The sequence below is a fragment of the Scylla paramamosain genome, unplaced genomic scaffold (assembly GCF_035594125.1).
Source record: "Scylla paramamosain isolate STU-SP2022 unplaced genomic scaffold, ASM3559412v1 Contig32, whole genome shotgun sequence".
Lineage (NCBI taxonomy): Eukaryota > Metazoa > Arthropoda > Malacostraca > Decapoda > Portunidae > Scylla > Scylla paramamosain.
Genome location: NW_026973697.1, coordinates 609,801 through 626,535, shown reverse-complemented (window position 1 = coordinate 626,535; position 16,735 = coordinate 609,801). Strand labels below are relative to the sequence as shown.

At 33.7% G+C, this 16,735-nt stretch overlaps 1 pseudogene; it reads right to left on the bottom strand.

The window, feature by feature from the left end:
• Window positions 1-242: 242 nt before the first annotated feature.
• On the bottom strand, window positions 243-5,127 carry LOC135097809 (NADH-ubiquinone oxidoreductase chain 5-like; annotated as a pseudogene).
• Between the last annotated feature and the right edge of the window lie 11,608 nt (window positions 5,128-16,735).

The following is a 16,735-nucleotide window of genomic DNA, read 5'->3' as shown; positions in this document are numbered from 1 at the left end:
ACCGAAAAAAAAATTCTCCTTATGAATGTGGATTTAATCCTAAAGGTTCAGCTTCGATTTTTTTTCTAATTGCTGTAATTTTTTTTTTTTTTTTTTTTAGAGATTACATTACTTTTAGCTTCAGCATCAATTTTTTTTTAACATTACTGAAGTATTTTCTTGATTGTTTACTAGAGCTCTCTTCTTATTTTTCTCTTAGGCCTTTACTACGAGTGAGTACAGGGAACTTTAGAAGGATCTGATTAATACTTTAAGACCACAGTCAAATTGTATGACATATGAGTTGCATTCATAAAGTGTTTTAGTAAACTGGTTTTATTAAATTTTATCTATTAGAAAGCGAAATTATCACATTTAGTTTCGACCTAAACTTTGGCCTTTAAGCCTCTAATAATTATGATTCAAACCAAAACAAAGGTACGTTACTGTTAAAAACAAGATTGAAGTAATTCTTCTAATCAAGATGGAACATTATGACAAAAAGAAAAACTTCTAACTTTTTTTAAGCCGTTGAATTCCGTTGATGTTCCTATTTTTATAGTGTAAGTAACACGTTACATTTTATTATAAAGCTGAAATATTTTTCTAAAAATACCATATTATTTTATTATTTATTTTTTTTTTTTACCTTAAACTCAAAGTAAATATTACATCATAAGCGCCACAAGCTAACAATTTGAATATACTTACAAGACTTTCCGTCTACCTTTGCAGCTTCAAAGCGATATTCTTTTAAATTATATAAATTTAAATAAAAAAAAACTGTAAAAATAATAATTACAATTACAGATACTTTTATAAACACTTTAATTGTTTAACTGTAAAGAATAAAAAATATAGAAAAATATATGAAAATAAATACTATAAACCTTGTCCCCCATAAAACTCAAATCAACCTTTATCGGCTACTTTTCCTAAACCTGACCCTGTCTTCAATCTGTTTTCCCTTAATTTTAAAGTACTCAGTAAAGATACAAGCCATATTGATCCTATTATTACAACTGAATTATAGTTATTTTCTCTTTTTAATGTGTAATTTACTCTAGTTAGATTTAGTATATAACCTACTAAACCTCCTAAAATCCTTACTGCTAATACTATTATTTTCATTATTGTCCTTAAACAAATGATCTAATATTCTGGAAACAATCTTCATCTTCATGGCGATCCTCCTAAGATAGCTCCTAATCCTAAAATTCTTACTGAGTTAGTTATCAAAAACTCCTCATCCGAAAGATTAGTGATACATCTCAAATTATATTCTCCTGAAAGAGAATAAAGAATTAAACGCAAAGTGTACATTACTGTCAATCCTGTTGCCATCACATATAAGAACAATGCAATAAAACTGACTCATCTTATAAAAGCAACTTCTAAAATTGTATCCTTTGAATAAAATCCTGTTATAAAAGGGAATTCGCATTGAGCTAAGTTGGCTACAGTTATGCATGATACTGTCAGAGGCATAAGTTTAACTAAATTTCCTGTAAGTCGAATATCCTGATAACCAGCCACTCTATGAATTACAACACTAGCACATATAAAAAAGTAAAGCTTTAAACAAAGCAAGACTCAGTAAATGAAAAAAAGCCAGATCCGTATAACCTAAAGATAAAGTTCTTAATATAACTCCTACTTGACTTAATGTTGATAAAGCAATAATTTTTTTGAGATCATACTCAGAATTTGCTCCTAGTCCCGCTATAAATATTGTCAAACATGAAGTAATCAACAATACTCTTTGAACGACAGATCCCTCTGAAGCAGCTCTAAATGGAATTATTAAATAAACCTCAGCAGTCACTAGTGTTGAAGAATGAACTAAAGCTGAGACAGGTGTTGGAGCCGCTACAGCAGCCGCCAGTCACGCACAAAAAGGAATTTGAGCCCTTTTATTTATTGCTGAAATAAATAAGAATAAATAAATAAAACAAAAAAAAAAATAATAATAATGATGATAATAATAATAATAATAATAATAATAATAATAATAATAATAATAATAATAATAATAATAATAATAATAATAATAATCTCTCGTCTATATAATACCTTTAAAACAAAAAATTTCACCCTCCTAATCTTCTCATTAATCTAGTTCTCAATAAAATTGCTACATCACCTACACGGTTTGAAGGAATAGTTAATATTCCTGCGTTTGCAGACTTTTCATTCTGATAATAAATTACTAAGGCATGAGTCACTAATCCCAATCTATCTCAACCCAATAAAAGTCTGATTGAATTAGGTCTTAATACTATAAACCTTATAGAAAGAATGAAAGCCAAAACAAGATATATAAATCGATTAAAAGTCTTATCATCGGCTATACAACTCCCTCTATAAAAAATAACTCTGCCAGAAATTACAAACACAAATCTCATAAATAATAAAGAGATCCAATCTAAAACCAAAGTAAATACAATCACCCTTCTTATTAACCTAAAAGTTCTCTTTCAGTTACATCTATAATACCTCTTTCAGTTTTTGCCAATGCTAAAGTCCCACAAATAGCTGAACAAAACCACTATTCTAATTTCATGTAGAGAAATTTTCCAAATCACTCTTTTAATTATTTAAAAAAAATTAAGTTATTAATAAAGCTCTATTTGTAATTATTACATTTAAAGGAAATCAATATAAAAAAAATTTTCAGATACTCTCTAACTTTTCCTGAACAACATGAATATAAAGTTATAAAAAACCCCATGCTGTCTCAATCTATATATGTATAAAGTGTAACTTGCACAAAAAAAAAAAAAAAGAGAGAGATAGTAGTCTAAGTCCTACAATAGAAATTCTTCAGCTCAAAACTGTTAAGATTAATATAATCTCTGGTGCTACATTTAAGGAAGGTGGTCTGGCCATATTCCTTGCTCTTAGTAAAAATCATCATAGTCCTATTCTAGGTATAAATGCTAATAATTCTTTATTGACTATCAGTGTTCGTCTTCCAGTACGTTCATAAACTATATTAGCTAAGCAAAGTAAACCAGAGGAACATAAACCATGTCCAACTATCAATATTACACTTCCAGGTAATCCCCATCAACTAAAAATTACAATCCCACATAACACTAACCTTATGTGTACAACAGAAGAATAAGCAATTGAACACTTTATGTCTACTTGTCGTATACGCATTAAACTAATATAATCTCCTCCTACAATTCCTAAACTGACTCAAAGTCAACAAAATTCTTTATTTACTTCTTGAAACATTACAAATACTCGAATTAAACCATAACCTCCTAATTTTAGTAAAACTCCTGCTAAAATTATAGAACCTGCAACAGGTGCTTCAACGTGAGCCTCTGGCAACCATAAATGGAATATAAAGATAGGTCATTTAACCAAAAATGCCAAAACAGTTCTTACATACCAAAATCTATATAAATAATCTACTCCTTCTATAGGAACCCTTAAGCTTATAGTTAATCTCCCTGTCATTAAATAATAAACAAAGACACCAATAAAGATAAAGAAAATGCTAAAGTATAGAAAAAAGTATATAGATTCCTGCCTGTACACGCTCAGGTTGATACCCTCAACCTAGAATCAAAATTAATGTTGGAATTAAAGAAACCTCAAATCTAATATAAAATATTAAATAATCTACAGAAGGAAAAGTTAATATTAAAAAAGATAATAACATAATATTTCTAATAATAAATCTTTCACTAAAATTCCCTAAATTCTTGATTTTCTGACTAGAAATTACAATTAAAGAAACAATTTAAATCTTTTATAGAATTAAAGTATATCTAATATAATCTAATCCCAATCTAAATCCTATATTAAAAAAGAAAAAAATATGATAACTTATACTAATTAAAAATCTAAAAAAAATAAATAAATAAATCCACCTGAACTGTCTTTCATTCATTATTAAACTTTATCAATATAATTAAAGGAATTATAAATTTTATCATTCCAATAAATAAAATATCTTAAAAACATAATTTCCATGGCTTCGTACTACTAAAATCAATATAGTTAAACCTAAAGACCCCTCACACGCAGCCAACGTGAAAAAAAATAAAGAAAAATAAATTTATCTCTCCACTAAAGTCAACTGCGTTCTTATAAGCCAAAAAAAATCCAAGCATTGTAAACTCAAGACTTAACAAAGAATTCAATATATGCTTATTGCACGTAATGAACCCTCAAACCCCACAAAAAATTATAACTATAGGAACAAAAATCATTATACTTCTAAAACTTACCATTAGTAATAGCTTAACTTAAAACCTTGGTCTTGTAAACCAATAATGAAATTTTTTTTTCTTAAAACTTCAAAGAAAAAGAGAAGATTTCTTTATCTTTAATTCCCAAAACTAATATTTTATTTAAACTTTTCTTTGATATGACCTTTCTTTTTATTCCCTTCATTTTAGTTTTATCTGTATCATTTACACGGTTAATTCATCCTTTACCTATAGGTTTAACCTTGTTAATTCAAACCATCCAATTTCTCTTTCAGCCGGATTAACAACATACACTTACTGATTCTCATATATTCTCTTTATAATTTTCTTAGGAGGTATACTTGTATTATTCATTAATATTACATCTTTAGCTTCTAATGAGTCATCCTCATTCTCATCCTCTTATTCCACCTTCCTTATTTCCATCCTTCTTCTCTTAATTTTTTTTCCACTTACTCTTTTCTGAGATCCCTTGCTAAACGAAGCTGTAACCAACTCTCCTTTATCATCTCTCAATATAGAATCATGAAATGTTTTTATTATTAGATGAATCTGTAGTTCTAATTTGATAAATTTCACCATTTATCATCCTTTATCTACTCTTAACTTTAATTGTAGTGGTAAAAATTACTAATTAATTTAAAGGACTCTTACGACTCTCTCCTTAGTGACAACACCTCTCTGAAAATGTCACCTTTTATTTAAAATTGTCAACAACTTTCTAGCTGATATACACCTACCTTCAAATATTTCAACTTTTTGAAACTATGGATCATTGCTAGGATTGTGTCTTGTCATCCAAATTGCTGCCGGTTTATTCGTAGCTATACATTACACTGCTCACTTTGATCCAGCATTCTCTAGAGTAGCCCATGTCTGCTGAGACGTACACTGTGGCTGACTTCTCCGAACTATACATGCCAATGGAGCATCATTTTTCTTTATCTGTCTGTATATTCATATTGGACCAGGTATTTATTATGGATCCTATATAATCTTCCATGCTTGAATAGTTGCAGTAGTGATTTTGTTTATGGTTATAGCAACAGCTTTTTTTAGGTTATGTTCTCCCTTGACGGCAGATGTCATTCTGGGGAGCTACTGTTATTAATAATCTTTTTTTTTTTTTTTTCAGCTATTCCCTACATTGGTACAGATTTAGAACAATAAATCTGAGGAGGATTTTCAGTAGATAATGCCACACTAACTCGATTTTTCACCTTTCATTTCGTCCTTCCTTTCATTATTGCCGCTATAACTATTATTCATATTTTTTTTCTCCATCACTCAGGTGCTAATAACCCCCTAGGTGTATCAAGACAGTTAGAAAGTACCTTTTCATCCTTATTTTACATTTAAAGACATTGTTGGATTCATTGTTATATTTACACTTTTACTTATTCTGTCCCTTCTTAATCCTTATTTGTTAGATCATGATAACTTTATTAGAGCTAATCCTCTAGTTACTCCTGCCCATATTCAACCACAATGATATTTCTTGTTCGCATGTGCACTCCGATCTATTCCAAATAAGCTTGGAGGGGTAATCGCTCTAGCTGCCTCAGTAGCAATCATTATAATTTTACCTTTCACTCATACATCAAATTTTCGCAGATTAACTTTTTATCCTTTAAATTAATTTATATTTAGAATTTTGGTTTCAGTATTGATTCTACTTACTTGAATTGGACCTCGACCCGTTCAAGAACCCTATGTTCTTACAGGCAAAATTTTAACTCTCATTTTTTTTCTTTTATTATCAATCCCCTCCTACTCATAAGATGACATAATTTATTAAAATGATCGTCTAGTTTATTTAAAACAGACTTTGAAAGTAGCAGAAAAGGAAAAATATTCTTAACGATTGTGTTAACATATTATTTTAATTATATTTATAAATTAGATACAAAACAAAGATTTTACCCCAATAAAAAACAATAAATAACTGATAGAAACTGGAAGAAATCTTTTTCAAGCTAAATACATCAATTTATCGTATCGAAGCCGAAGTAAACTTCCTCGAACTCACACAAAAATGAATGCCAAAAATATAGACTTTAAATGAAATATTTTCCTGCAAGGTCTTCCTAAAAACACAATAACGAAAAGAACTCTTATAAAAAGAATTTTTTGAATATTCTGCTATAAAAATTAAAGCAAATCCCCCTCTCCTATATTCCGTGTTGAACCTCGAAACTGACCCTGATTCTCCTTCTGTAAAATCAAAAGGTGTCCGGTTAGTTTCCGCTAAACAAGAAGCAAACCAAATTAACCTCAAAGGTAACGATAAAAATATGAAGCAAATATAACATTGATATTTAACAAATAACTCTTCACAAAAGCCACTCCTGCCAAAACACAAATGATTAAAACTAAGTAAATTACAATCTCCACTAATAACACAAAACAATTACATTCAGTTGTTTTACTATTTATAACATGTATTCTATTTAACTAGATCCTAAATCCAGCTCATATTATCTGGCTAAATAGTATTTCAATTATACAAAAAATTTTAATTACTTAATCCTTTCGTACTACTTTTTTTTTTCTAAATTCCAGAAGATAGAAACCGACCTGACTCTCGCCGGTCTGAACTCAAATCATGTAAAAAATTAAAGGTCGCACAGACCTTCTTTTATAGCTGCTGCACTATAAACACATTTTGATTCAACATCAAGGTCGCAAACTTATTTTTTGATAAGGACTCACAAAAATAAAAATAAATAAATAAATAAAAATAAATAAATAAATAAATAAATAAATAAATAAATAAATAAATAAATAAATAAATAAAATTACGCTGTTATCCCTAAAGTAACTTGATGTTGTAATCCTTAATATAAGGATCACTTACAAACTGTAATCACATATAATTGTCCAATTACAATAGCAGTTATTTTCATTTATACCCTTAGCGCCCCAACCAAATAAACCTTTTAAGTCTGTTTTTATTATTTTTAATTCATCAAACTTATTAAGTTTATAAAGCTTTATAGGGTCTTATCGCCTCTCTAGAAAATCTAAGCCTTTTCACTTAGAAGTTAAATTCAATTTTGATAAAAGAGACAGACTTTTCTTTGTCCAACCATTCATACAAGTTTCCAATTAACAAACTGATGATAATGCTACCTTTGCACGGTCAACACACCGCGGCTATTGAACATTTCATGTCAGTGAGCAGGCTGCACCAGTGCCCTTCCTACATAAAAAAAAAAAAAAAAAAAAACTCAGAAAGACATGTTTTTGATAAGCAGGCAAGAAATAATCTTTGTCGAATTCCTTTTTTTATTCCATTATTTTATTATAATTAATTATCTTTATTTCATTTTTCTCAAATCATTCTACATATTCATTCCACTAATACACTCATTATTTCTTAAAAATTTACGTTAGATTCAATATTCTAGTACTTTATCAAAGACATAAATAAATTATTTTATTTCTCCTAAATCTAAATTAGAACACTTTAATTTCATAGCTACTTTTAAGCCTAAAAAAACATTATTTAAATTTTTTTGTCCTATTGATTAATTTTATTAGTGCTAAGAAGCTCGTCCCTCCTAGTCTTAAATATATAATAAACCTTTTGAACGCAACAGAAACGCTATACTAACTTTAGGTGTGCTTTGATTCTCGTATCCAGGCTCACTTTCCAGTAAGCCTGCTGTGTTACGACTTGTCTCATCTTAATAATGAAAGCGACGGGCGATATGTACATGCTTTACACCTTACATCTAGCAAGCATGTTAAACTTACTTTACAATCAAATCCTCCTTCTAATTAACCTTTAAATTCATTTTCCCTACTAAATAAAATTTATCGTAACCCATTTTAACTTAAGCATTAGCTGCACCTTGATCTAATATATTCAACATTATTGCTGATTTATTCAGTAATTAATTCTATAAAAATTACCTAATTGTATCATCAGTCTCATGATAATTTGAATATAAATTGTTTTATTTATTTGTTTATTTATAAATTAGTTCGTGTATCTGTGTACTTATGTAGACGAGGATTAAGCTCTGTACAAGGTGCGCAAGCCGCACGTCTTTGTGACGTGGTAGTGGGGAGTGGGGAGGTGAGGTGAGGTGGCAGCAGGGTGATAAGGTGGCGACGAACGGTCAGCCAGGGTTAGTTGCTGTCCGTCCCTACCTGAAGTGTGTTGTGATGGATCACTGGATGTAATATTTATTCAAGACTTGGGATTATTGTATTATGCTGGTATGTGTGGCTATGTTTGGTTATAATAGTACTGTGTGGTGGTTTATCAGCTGGTGTTCACGTAAAACATTTATGATGTTCATCGACAAAATGTTTGTATTAGTGATTATCTTTTATGATGACAGTGTTAATGTGATTGTGCGGTCGGCTATTAAGATTGATAGTTACTCAGGGAATATTTCATGTATTACAGTTTATGAATCCAACTACTCGTTCGGAAAGTTCATGGAGGCAATCCATATGCGGCTGGAGCTACCGTTGTGAGTTATAATTCTAATGATTATTATAAGTGAAAATCAATGTGGTTGATTGGTTATGTGATTGATTTTTAATTGTACTTAGCATATGGTGAATTCTATATACATCCATTCTCAATTTTCATATTGATCTACTTATTAATGATGCTTGGGTACTTAAGATGAAAAAAAAAAACTGAGATGTGTTTATTGTAATGATTTTGACAGGTCCAAACGCTTGTAATAAAGAAGTTATGGCAGTGTTCAAGCTGTGTTAATGGATGCCTCTATACACTAATAATGCTGGTATACATACTAATGTACAAACTTAATTAATATTCTTCGTGGTGTATCCATTCAAAAACAGGTTCCTCTGACAACACTACATCACCGATAAATTCTTCACATTTTAAGAACATAACTATTAATACTTTGGTTACAAAATTACTTTTTGGCATAATAGTGTGTCTAATCCTTGTTTAAACACAATTTCTTATTGCCTCAACTTTAATTTTATGACATAATTTTCCTGTAAAAAATAATCTGATTTCACTTCTTTATTTTTCAGGCCCACCTTAAAATTATATATATATATATATATATATATATATATATATATATATATATATATATATATATATATATATATATATATATATATATATATATATATATATATATATAACAATAAACCAATATATTCTCATTCAACCTTAGAGTATAACTGCAACTGCTGCCACAATATTAATTAGGCTTTAACTCACTGCTAAATCTTAATTTTCTAAATTCTTTAATATTACATGCTGAGAATTAAACTTGATAAAACTAAATCTCTTAACATCAATATTCTTATTATATTAATCTTAAACTACTAAGTATTACGTGCAAAAACTCTGATGCAAATTCAGTAAGATCATGGAAACTTCAAGAAATAATCAAACTTTTAACAATTTCAAATTAATTATTAAATATATAAAATAGTAATATTTGCAATTAGCTACTTAAGATTAAAAAAAAAATTATATATATAGAAACATGCATATATAAATAAATGATTACATAAATTATATTATATATAAATACATATATAAATGAACCTTCTCAAGAAAAAAAAAATCACTTTTATATATAATTAAAGAATTATATAAAATCTTCATCTTATATAATAAATCTATAAAAAGTTCATCTATATAATTTTAAATGTTTATATATAACATCAACTATTACTTAAAGACATCAATTATTACTTAAAGACTATAATACAATAAAAAAAAAAAATAATATATATATATATATATATATATATATATATATATATATATATATATATATATATATATATATATATATATATATATATATATATATATATATATATATATAATAACTCTATATATTTAAAAAAAATAAAATAAAATAAATACCTGATTCATTAAAAAAAAATATAACAAAATAATAATATTATTAACATAATGCCAAGCTACAAATCTATAATAATAAAAAAAGAACTGATCTCAAACTTAGCAATATCCCATTTCTTTCCAAAGATGTCTCTCTTATTGTTCTCCGGAACTGTGCCTCCGTGCTTGCACCTTGCCTAGTCAAACTCTTTCAGCTTTGTCTGTCAACATCTACCTTTCCTTCTTGCTGGAAGTTTGCCTATATTCAGCCTGCTCCTAAAAAAAGGGTGACCGCTCTAATCCCTCAAACTACCGTCCTATTGCTTTGATTCCCTGCCTATCTAAAGTTTTTTGCATCTATCCTCAACAGGAAGATTCTTAAACATCTATCACTTCACAACCTTCTATCTGATCGCCAGTATGGGTTCCGTCAATGAAAAAATAAATAAATAAATAATAATGCATAATAAAAATTAATGATGAAAAAGCAATCTCTCTCTCTCTCTCTCTCTCTCTCTCTCTCTCTCTCTCTCTCTCTCTCTCTCTCTCTCTCTCTCTCTCTCTCTCTCTCTCTCTCTCTCTCCTTTGCTCGAGCCGCTCAGCTCACTCGGCACTAAATAAGATCAAACAAAATATTACAAAAAATATAAACTTGACAAAAAGTGAAGTAAGGGTCCCCGCTGTGAGTGCCGCAGAGAGAGAGAGAGAGAGAGAGAGAGAGAGAGAGAGAGAGAGAGAGAGAGAGAGAGAGAGAGAGAATGAGGAAGAAAAGGAAACGTGGGGAAAAACGGAGAGAGGTGGAGAAAGGAGGTGCAGATGAGAAAGGAGGAGGAGGAGGAGGAGGAGGAGGAGGAGGAGGAGAAGGAAGAGAACAACAACAACAACAAGAACAACAACGACAACAACAATAACAACAACAACAACAACAACAACAAAAGCACCACCAGCACCACTGCTACCATCACTACCACCACCACCACCACCATCACCTCCACCACCACCAAGAGAAACAGCAAAAAGTCAAGTAAAGAAAGGGAGAAAGAACATGAGGTGCGAGGACTAGGTAATATATTGTCGCCGAGGGGCCTGGTACTAGCAGTGGCGGTGGTAGTGGTGGTGGTGGTGGTCGATGGCGCCGCTGCCTGCCTGGAGGAGCGGAGTGCAGGACAGAGCCATGTAACGTCCTGTCCACTTGGTTAAAAATTAGCCATCACGTGCGGGGTAAAAAAAGGTATGGAGCCGTAAGGAATCGAGGGGAAACTTGAGTGTGGTGTGGAGAACGTGGGTGTGACAAGGACGTGGTGCTGTTGCGGTCAAAAAAGTCGAGTATATAATCTGCTTTACTTGTTTCCCGTGCAGTTATCGTTTTCTCTTTCTTTTTCTGAACGAGCGGTAAGGAATCGTGGGGACTTGGGTGTGGTGAGGAGTGTACGTGAGGCGTGCGCTGGTGTGACAAGGGTGTGGTGCAGTAGTGATCAGAAAACAACTATTTTCTCACACTTACTATGTGATACTTTTTTTTTTCTTCTTTTTGAGAGTGAGCGGCAAAGGATCAAGGGCAGACTTAAGTAGGAGGAGGAGGAGGGCAGGTGTGGTGTACGTGGGTGTGACAAGGGTGGTGCAGTAGTGGTCAGAAGTCATGACCAACCTTCCCTAGTACTGGCTGTTGCTGTGTTCTCTATTTCTCTTTCTTCTTCCTTACTTTTTTTTTTTTTTTACCATCATTCCGTCTTCATGTACTTTTTTTTTTTTTTATCTTCGTGAACCTCTCGTCTCTCTTTCAGTTGTCCAGTTTCAGCAGGAGACTCAGCAGATTAGAAGATACAAGACTGAGAATAAATACTGAACAGTGGCACTGAGTGTGTTGTGCTACTCGACTCGTGGACGTGACTACATGAGTGGGTGTCTGGACTAAGTCTGTAAAGATTTTGAACTTTTGCCAACCTCCTTCGTTCGTGATATAAGATAAATTGTTATGTACTAGTTTATAATTAAAGCCGTGGCCAATAATCTGTCTGTCTGTCTAACAATCTATTTTATCTGTTTGTCTATGTCTGTCTAGCCGTCTAACTATGTCTGTCTGTCTATCTATCTGTCTGTCTGTTTAGCCATCTATCCATCAGTCAATTTATCTATCTACCTGTCTAACCGTCCATCTATCTGTCTGTCTACTTATACGTTTGTTTAGCCATCTACCTATCAGTTAATCTATCTATCTGTCCATCTATGTATGTATGTATGTATGTACCTATCAATTCATTTATACGAGTAAGGAATAAGTATAAACACCGAGGAAGTATGGATGAGTTGGTGGTGAGAGGCGAATGCTTGGTGACAGATGTGCGAGGTGAGGGTGCAGGCTGATGGTGGGTGTAAGTCGAGATCTGACAGGGCTGCTAAACACTGCCTAGGAAATATAAGCTAAAAATAGACAGTAATTAATGAGCTGTCAGAAAGAAATTCAATGGGAAGGGAGAAGGGTGGGAAGGATACATGGCTCAGGAAGGGCACGGCTAAATTATATTTTAAGGAGAGAAGGAAACACGCGCCCAGAAAAAAAAAAAGGATAATTATGAAGACAGTGTGAGTGAATATTGAAGGATTCGGAAGTTGATCATCTATTCTAAGTTTTATTTCTTCTTCTTTTTTTTTCATTCTTTGTTACTGTTTCTATGATAATTTCTATATGCATGAGCGATTGACGGCAAAAAAAGAAAAAAAGGACAGTCAGGAAGACATAAAAACAGAAGACTAAGTAAGGAATACAAAATTAATTATTATCACTATTTGTATTGTTTTTGTTTAACTATTATTTCTAACTACAAAAGAAATTCTCTCCGTTAACTTTAGCCAGACTCGAATATTCTCTACTCCTTTACTTTCTACGTACAGATTCCAGACCATTTCTCGTTGGTTCAGTTTACTTAATTCCCAACTTCGACCACAAGGCCGTGGAAACGTGAGACAGACAGGCAGACCGACAGATATTACACACAGACGTAGCGCTCTTTGTAATATACTTGAAGGAGTTTACCTGAGTGCCCTAAAGGGACCTCGCAGCCACTCACTTAAGGCTTTCTCTAACTTATGAGCTAACAAAGAGAGAGTTGGCGCCGAGACTGCACGTGGGAGGGGCTTAGGGAAGGGATGGGAAGGAAAGGAGAGGAGAGGAGAGGAGAGGAGAGAGAGAGAGAGAGAGAGAGAGAGAGAGAGAGAGAGAGAGAGAGAGAGAGAGAGAGAGAGAGAGAGAGAGAGAGAGAGAGAGAGAGAGAGAGAGAGAGAGAGAGAGAGATGGTAAAGATAGGGAGAGAAAGAGACAGGAAGGAGAGAAGGTGAGAGGAAAGTGTAAATGAAGAGGATTAAAAATACGGCCATTAAAAGGACATGGAAGGAAGAAAGAGAAGGGAAACATGACATGGGCAGGGAGAGAAAGAAGGAAAAAGGAAACGAGGCATGGAGGAATATAGAAAGGAAGGGACGTGGATGAAGGAAAGGAAAAAAAAAAGAAACGGAAGACGAATGATGAAAGGAGTAAGTGATACGTAAAAGAGAAAGGAAAAGGACACATGAAAAGCAAAACGAGAGAAAAGAGGAGAGGCAAACAATGAACAGGGAAGGAAAAGAGAATCTCGAGGAGCGTGCGTGAGTAAGAAAGATGGACGAATGAAGGGAAGGAAAGAGACAGACGAGGAAACTGGAGGCGGTGAAAGGAGCAGAGGAGGGAGACGAGAAGGCAGCAAATGTACAGGTGGGAAAGAGAGAAGCACGTAACGAAGAGGGAGAGGAAACAGACACACACCAAAAAATGGAGGAAAGAAAGAAAGTAAGAAAATGAAAGGCAGATAGAAAAATAAAGAAGAAAAGGAAGAAAGCAGAAACAAAAAAGTAAAAAAAAAGGAAAAAGACTGAAATAACAAATGAAGGAAAAGAAAGAAAAGGAAGAAAAGTGAGGCTGGAGACAGAGAAAGCGCAAAGACTAACAGAAAGGAATGAGTTTTAGATGAAGAATGGAAAGGAAACAGGAAGACAAACGAATCGAGGACAGAATATAAAAAAAAAATGCAAAAGAGAGAAGAAAGGAAGTGAAGAGAAAGGGGGGAGGGAAGAGGGAGTGGGAGAGGTGAGAGAGAGTGAGGAGAGGGAGAGGGGAGAGAGGGAGACATGCATGCATGACACGAAAGAATTAAAGCATGATTCTCTCTTGCTTAATGAACACCAACTGACGCCAGGACACCAGAAGGAAGAGGAGGAGAAAGAGGAGGAGGAGGAGGAGGAGGAGGAGGAGGAGGAGGAGAGGGAGGAGGAGGAGGAGGAGGAGGAGGAGGAAGAGAAAAGGGAAGGAAACAGGAAAAATCAACAACAACAACAACAACAACAACAACAACAACAACAAAGGAGAAGAAAAGGAAGAAAACGATGATAATGACGATAGCGAAGAAGGAGAAGAAGAAAATGAAGAATACGAGGAGTAAACAAACAAACAAACAAAACACACACACACACACACACACACACACACAGAATGACCTGACAGCTAGGCACTGCGGCAGATAGGTCACCTAAGGAGGCCAAAAAGGGGTGGAAGAGGAGGTCAGGTCAGGTCACCCCTTTACATATGCAGGAGGAACAAGAGAAGAAGGAAGAGAAAGAGGGAGAGGAGGAGGAAGAGGAAGGGGATGACAATAATATAACTGGTGCTATATATATTAACGGTAACATTCCATTGACGGTCCATCTCTCTCAGCACAAGGAGAAGGAAGCATGAAGGGTAATACAGCAGGAGGCTCCTCTCCACCTACCACTCCATTTCAAAACACACTGTATTGGACGCACCGGGGAACATGTACAGTGGACCATGGGAAAACTGACAACCAACTCTCAATACAAATGGAGGAGAAGGAGGAGGAGGAGGAGGAGGAGGAGGAGTAGGGTTGCCATAAATTTTGACGAAGTATAGCAGTGTTATAGAACTGATGTGGCGATTCTCTCTCTCTCTCTCTCTCTCTCTCTCTCTCTCTCTCTCTCTCTCTCTCTCTCTCTCTCTCTCTCTCTCTCTCTCTCTCTCTCTTTCCTTGACGCATTCGTCCCTTCCCTTGGTGCAGACTACGAGTCATTTCCTCTCCTCTCAACCATCAGGGCGCCGTTTGCAAAAATTTACTTTCCGATGAGATTTCAAGCTATTTTTCCCAACACTTTTTTTTTCTATATACCTTAGCAATGTTTTTTCAGAAGTGTGGTCTTGCTATTATGTGTTATTTCGTCGCCCTCTGTCTGTCTGTCTGTGTGTCTGTCTGTGTGTCTGTCTGCCTGTGTGTCTGGCATCGTTGATCATTAGCCGCCTTGTTTACTATTTCACGTCCTTCTCTTCTCCAGCCAGTCAAGTGTTCTCGTGGAGTTTTTTTTGTAAATAATTGTTTTTACTTCGTTCCTTTGTTACCTGATTTATTGTTTCTTGTGTCTATTTGCCGGCTGTCTTATGTTTGCTCTTTTGTTCCCTGCTTCGTTTATCGTGTGTGTGTGTGTGTGTGTGTGTGTGTGTGTGTTAGTATGGAGACGACACGAGTTTCGGCTACAGATATCTTTATACAGTTTTGTTATCATTATCACCACCGCCACCACCATCACCGCCATCATCATCACGCACGTCACCATCATTCATAAACACCTACACCAGTTAATTAAATGAAAAGAAAAAAGTCTACCATTCCTGCAACACCTGAAGTATACTCGTATGGGTGAATTAATTAATACAAAATAAACAAATAAATCTAATATTCGTTTTTTACATTCATTTTTACCTGCACTGAACCACAAAAGTAACGCCTCTCATCCATCTCAAAAGGTCAGATATCACTGCACAAAATTTTAACTCATCTATTTATTTTGCAACACGAGCAGCGCCACTCGTCAAATGAACATTTACGACCAAATATTGCATGGTTAAAATTTGCCTCAGCATTCATCATCTGCCATCAGTGTTCATTGTCTATATTTCCAGTGTTCAAAGCTCATAGAGATTTTATTTATCTATTTATTTATTTATTTATTTTTCTTTTTTTTTTTTTGTGATCAGTTTTCATCGTTTGGTGTCAGTGTTGGTGGTTTGTATTATCAATGCTACTCATTAACCTTCAGTGCAAGAGTTAACCAGTATCTCAGTCATTCATCCCTTTTTCTGGTAAAACTCTGGAACTCGCTGCTTGTTTCTGTGTTTCCTCCTTCCTATGACTTGAACTCTTTCAAAACGGAGGTTTCAAGACACTTATGTTGTAATTCTGGATAACCCTTTCGACCTGTTTGGGACTGGCACTCCATTGGACGTTTTTTTTTTTTTTTTCTAATTTGTTGTTGTCCTTGGCCAGTGTTTATAATTTAGCGTCACTGTTCATCATGTGCAATTATCAACGTTCACTGGAAATATCACTCGTTCTCACTGCTTAAGTCACCCACGTGCCGTATTCTTTTACACTAATTTTTGTCTGTTACAGGGAGAGAGAGAGAGAGAGAGAGAGAGAGAGAGAGAGAGAGAGAGAAGAGAGAAGAGAGGAGAGAGAGAGAGAGAGAGAGAGAGAGAGAGAGAGAGAGAGAAGTACCTTCTTTACCTCTCTCCCCCCTTCCTACTTCTTCCCTTTATTACCTCTCTCTTAACTCTTTCCCTTCCTAA